The sequence below is a fragment of the Rhinoraja longicauda genome, chromosome 8, assembly GCF_053455715.1.
Source record: "Rhinoraja longicauda isolate Sanriku21f chromosome 8, sRhiLon1.1, whole genome shotgun sequence".
In the NCBI taxonomy this organism is placed as follows: domain Eukaryota; kingdom Metazoa; phylum Chordata; class Chondrichthyes; order Rajiformes; family Arhynchobatidae; genus Rhinoraja; species Rhinoraja longicauda.
Window position 1 is genome coordinate 68,067,895 of NC_135960.1, and position 6,014 is coordinate 68,073,908.

Below are 6,014 nucleotides of genomic sequence, written 5' to 3' on the forward strand. Positions count from 1 at the left end.
TCAAAACGTTTTTCACTTCTTTTCCACATAAAACTCTTTAAACTCTAAGTGGTGACAGTGACAGGAACCAGGCTAGGTGTCTACATTGTGATCCATTGTTAATATAAATCACATCCAAGTCAAGTCAAGTCAAGTTTATTTGTCACATACACATACTCGATGTGCAGTGAAATGAAAGTGGCAATGCTTGCGGATTGTGCAAAAACAGAATTACAGTTACAGCATATAAATAAAGTTAATAAAGTTACTATAGTGTAGACAAAATTTAGTCTCTGGAGTTATAAAAGTTGACAGTCCTGATGGCCTGTGGGAAGAAACTCCGTCTCATCCTCTCCGTTTTCACAGCGTGACAGCGGAGGCGTTTGCCTGACCGTAGCAGCTGGAACAGTCCGTTGCTGGGGTGGCAGGGGTCCCTCATAATCTTGCTTGCTCTGGATCTGCACCTCCTGATGTATAGGTCCTGCAGGGGGACGAGTGTAGTTCCCATGGTGCGTTCTGCCGAACGCACTACTCTCTGCAGGGCCTTCCTGTCCTGGGCAGAGCTGTTCCCAAACCAGACTGTAATGTTGCCGGACAGGATGCTCTCTACAGCCCCAGAGTAGAAGCAATGAAGAATCCTCAGAGACACTCTGAATTTCCTCAGCTGTCTGAGGTGGTAAAGGTGCTGCCTTGCCTTACCCACCAGTGCGGCAATGTGTGTTGTCCATGTCAGATCCTCTGTGATGTGGACTCCCAAGTATTTAAAACTGCCCACCCTATCCACAGTAGACCCATTTATCTCCAGTGGCGTGTACGTCCTTGGATCCAGGCTAGTTAAAGCAGAAAAAGGGCTTCTTTACATTTTTGTCTTAAACAGAAATCTCATATGAGCTACAAGACTAAATAACGCTGCTCCCAATTGTCTCCACTCATCTATTACATGCTTTATTTATTCACAAAATGCTGGAGTGACTCAGCAGGTCAGGCAACATCTCAGGAGAGAAGGAATGGGTGACGTTTCGGGTCGAGACCCTCCTTCAGACCGATGTCAGGGGGGGCGGGACAAAGGAAGGATATAGGTGGAGACAGGAAGACAGTGGGAACTGGGAAGGGGGAGGGGAAGAGAGGGACAGAGGAACTATCTAAAGTTGGAGAAGTCAATGTTCATACCACTGGGCTGCAAGCTGCCCAGGCAAAATATGAGGTGCTGGTCCTCCAATTTGCGGTGGGCCTCACTATGGCACTGGAGGAGGCCCATGACAGAAAGGTCAGACTGGGAGTGGGAGGGGGAGTTGAAGTGCTGAGCCACCAGGAGATCAGGTTGGTTAAGGCAGACTGAGCGAAGGTGTTGAGCGAAACGATCGCCAAGCCTGCGTATGGTTTCGCCGATGTAAAGAAGTTTTATATTACATTACATTTTATATTACTTATATTACATGCTTTATGATGAGTTACTCCAGCTGTTTGTGTCCATCTTCGCATCATAGAGCATGTTCAATGTTAAATCTTTAAGACTGGGAATGTAAGGGTGATATTCAGGTATTGGCTAGATTTTGAGGTGTTGTTGGTTATGAATTAAATTTTAACATTGTTTTTGAGAGAATCGCAAAACTGATATTTTCTTAAACTGAGGCGCAGGCAGGAAAGGATGACGTACCATTAAGTGTTTATGAGGTAGCTTTTGTCATGCTCACCTCCCACCATCATGTATAGTAAACCCTAGCTATAACAGACCATCATGTGGAGAGAAGATGTTCCTCGCTATGACTCAATAAGGGGGTAAATATGTACAATACTAATGGAAAAAAAATGAATCCCATAAAATTTAAATTAGCAATCCTACCAAGTGCCCAAAACTCATTTTATACCATAGCCTTTAGTTTAGATTAGTTTAGAGATACAGCGCGGAAACAGGCCCTTCGGCCCACCGGGTCCGCGCCGCCCAGCGATCCCCGCATATTAACACTATCCTACACACACTGGGGACAATTTACCTACATACCTGTACCTCTTTGGAGTGTGGGAGGAAACCGAAGATCTCGGAGAAAACCCATGCAGTCGGAGGGAATGTACAAACTCCGTACAGACGGCACCTGTGGTCAGGATCGAACCCGGGTCTCCGGTGCTGCAAGTGCTGTAAGGCAGCAACTCAACCGCTGCACCACCGTGACCGCCCCTTGGTACACAACTAAATAACACACGTAGATGAGCTAAAATATAGAGTCGTCTGAAAATAGAGCGCTGTGTGAAGGTTTGGAGCTGGTGCACAAGACGTTTCATCTAGCAGTAAAACACGTATAATAATAATAATAATAATAAGCATTTATTTTATATAGCGCCTTTCCAGAAGCTCAAAGCGCTTTACATAAACAATCAAACATAAAAACAAACAGACAAACTATCCTAACGGAGAAGCGGCGAATAAACAACGCCAGCGTCCTCTCACGTCAGGGTCCGGCAGTAGACAACAAAAAGCACAGGACACACAGATACAATTTTTACACAATTTTTACACAAACAGCCATCACAGTGATTGCTCTAGGCATACCCTCACTGTGATGGAAGGCAAAGTCTTATCTCCTCCTCATTCTTCTCCCGTGGTGCCACGAGGTGATCGAGGCTCCCAACTTTTTGAAGCCCCCACCGGGCGATGGAAAGTCCCAGGGCCGAGCCGAGCAGGCCGATGAAAGTCCTGAGCCCCCACCGGGCGATGGAAAGTCCCAGGGCCGAGCCGAGCAGGCCGATGAAAGTCTTGAGCCCCCACCGGGCGATGGAAAGTGCTGCGGCCGAGCCACGCAGGGCGATGAGGGGCCTGCGAGCGGGTCGATCATACCTCGCACTTCGGGGCGGTTGAAGCTGCTACGGCTGGAGCTCCCAAAAACCAGTCGCCAGCCAGGGACCTGCGAGCTCCCGATGTTGCGGTCTGCAGGGCCCATGGCCGAAGCCTCCGAGATGGTAAGTCCAGGCCCTGCGACCGGAGTCTTCAAGGTCGATCCCAGCTGGAGGCCGCCGACTCCACGATGTTAGGCCGTAGCGCGAATGGAGATACGACACGATAAAGGTCGCATCTCCGTTGAGGAGGAGATTTGAAAAAAGGTTTCCCCCAACCCCCCCCCCCACATACACAGAGTTAAAAATAGAACAAAACGTACATTAAACGATGACAATAGACAAAAAACAAAAAAAAGACAGAGAGACTGCCGGTGAGCCGCAGCTGCAGAACACAGCCACGCCCCTTATCATCGAACAAACATGATAACCTCAGATTACTCCCAATTATTCTGTATTATGTCACATTTTCAGAAGGTTTCATTGAGTGGTTTAGCATTGGGACATTCAGTGTTCCTAATGTGGCCTTCTCGACATCAGCAAGATCAAGTGCAGATTATGTGAGCTGTTTGCAGACCTCTTGTGCTGTGCAATGGTCACCCCAAGCTCTGGTCATCCATATACTCATCTGAGACGCACGATTTTCGAAAACACACCCATGATATCAATAGTATTAGGGCCATAGAATGATACCACTTTCCAACTTTCCCACATGTCCAACATGTCCCAGCTACACTTGTCCCACCTGCCCGCGTTTGATTCATATCCCTCCAAACCTGTACCTGTCGAACTGTTCTCGTAAACGTTGGGATAGTCCCAGCCTTTATTACCGCCCCTGGCAGCTTGTTCCGTGCACCCACCACTCTTTGTGTGAAACCTATTCCAATCTTATTGTGATGCCTGGTAACCCTGATTTACACAGATCAGAACAAAATGGGCAAACATATGATTACAATGGTAATTCATGTACAACACCATACCTGGATAAAAAATACCCAATATGCCAAAGTAGCTCCAGCAGAGTAGAGGCAAAAGTAACCAGTGTAAATGAACCGAAGGTATTTATTTCACAAAATGCTGGAGCAACTCAGCAGGTCAGGCAGCATCTCAGGAGAGAAGGAATGGGTGACGTTTCGGGTCGAGACCCTTCTTCAGACTGATGTCAGGGGAGAGGGCGGGACAAAGGAAGGATATAGGTGGAGACAGGAAGATAGAGGGAGAACTCGGAAGGGGGAGGGGAAGAGAGGGACAGAGGAACTATCTAAAGTTGGAGAAGTCAATGTTCATACCTCTGGGCTGCAAGCTGCCCAAGCGAAATATGAGAGTAAATGAACCGATCAACCCAGGTGTCAGATGGCACAGTGTGAGTCTTCCAGAATGTTATCAATCAACCTTGGTATGTCTCGTTCTTATCCACAGCTGAAAATAAGTGAGGTTTATTCAGGTGAGCACTGAGGTGGGTTGAAGGTACAAGGTGTGGCACATTTCAGCTGAATCCGGTTCAGCCACCCAATACCCACAATAACAAAAGCAACCAAGAAACTGGGGCTTTTTGGTCTTTATAGTTTAGCAGCATAATTTTACAAGACTTATCATGGGAGCGAGTGGCTTGACATACGATTAGTGTTTGACGGCACTGGGCCTGTACTCGCTGGTGTTTAGAAAGGATGAGGGGGGACCTCATTGAAACTTACCGAATAGTGAAAGGCTTGGATAGGTTGGATGTGGAGAGGATGTTTCCACCAGAGGGAAAGTCTAGGACCAGAGGTCACAGCCTCAGAATAAAGGGACATCCCTTTAGGAAGGAGATGAGGAGGAATTCTTTAGATAGAGGGTGGTGAATCTGTGGAATTCATCGCCACCGAAGGCTGTGGAGGCCGTCAATGGATATTTTGTAAGGCAGAGATTGATAGATTCTTGATTAGTACAGGTGTCAGGGTTATGGGGAGAAGGCAGGAGAATGGGGTTAAGAGGGAGAGATAGATCAGCCATGATTGAATGGTGCAGTAGACTTCATGGACCAAATGGTCTAATTCTGCTCCTATCACTTAAGACCTTATGTTCAGTTTAGTTTATTGTCACGTGTACGGAGGTACAGCAAAAAACTTTTATTGAGTGCTATCCAGTCAGCAGAAAGACAATACATTACAATCAATCCATTTACATGATCAAGGAATAACGTTTAGTGCAAGGTAAAACCAGCAAAGTCCAATCAAGGATAATCCCAGGGTCACCAAAGAGGTAGATAGTAGTTCAGCACTGCTCTCTGGTTGTGGTAGGATGATTCAGTTGCCTGATAACAGCTGGGAAGAAACTGTCCCTGAATCTGGAGCTGTGCGTTTTCACATTTCTGTACCTTTTGCCTGATGAGAAGAGGGAGTGGCCAGGGTGCGACTGGTCCTTGATTATGCTGCTGGCCTCGCCGAGGCAGAGTGAGGTGTAAATGGAGTCAATGGAAGGGAGTTCGGTTTGCGTGACGGTCTGGAGCATAATTGTAAAAGGGAAGCCCTGCGGCACGGTGGCGCAGCGGTAGAGTTGCTGCCTTACAGCGAATGCAGCGCCGGAGACTCGGGTTCGATCCTGACTACGGGCGCCGTCTGTACGGAGTTTGTACGTTCTCCCCGTGACCTGCGTGGGTTTTCTCCGAGATCTTCGGTTTCCTCCCACACTCCAAAGACGTGCAGGTATGCAGGTTAATTGGCTGGGCAAATGTAAAAATTGTCCCTAGTGGGTGTTGGATAGTGTTAGTGTGCGGGGATCGCTGGGCGGCGCGGACCCGGTGGGCCAAAGGGCCTGTTTCCGCGCTGTATCTCTAAAAAATAAATCAAAAACAACAAAAAAATCCCTCATTAGTACAGATTGTGGTGATAAACGTAAACCAGCACAATCCCAAGACAATTACCAGAGGGAATAATGCCATCTTATCTTTGTTGGTGAGTTTCTTCCCCAACCCTTATTGGGAAGTAATGTTAGTGCTGAAGATTTCAGGAAGCACATTCCAGATGTACACATGGAACTACTTACTGCCCTTTGCCATGAGTAGCAGCCAGCACAGCCCTGCCTTGCCAGCTGGATCTTAATGTTCCCTCTTCCAGCCCAGTTATTATTTTTACAATTACTCTACTTTTGTCTCATGAAACGAGACAGCTGGCAATGGACAGAGTGCAAAATTTGCTTTGCTTGCAGCTAATAATCCGAAGAAAAAC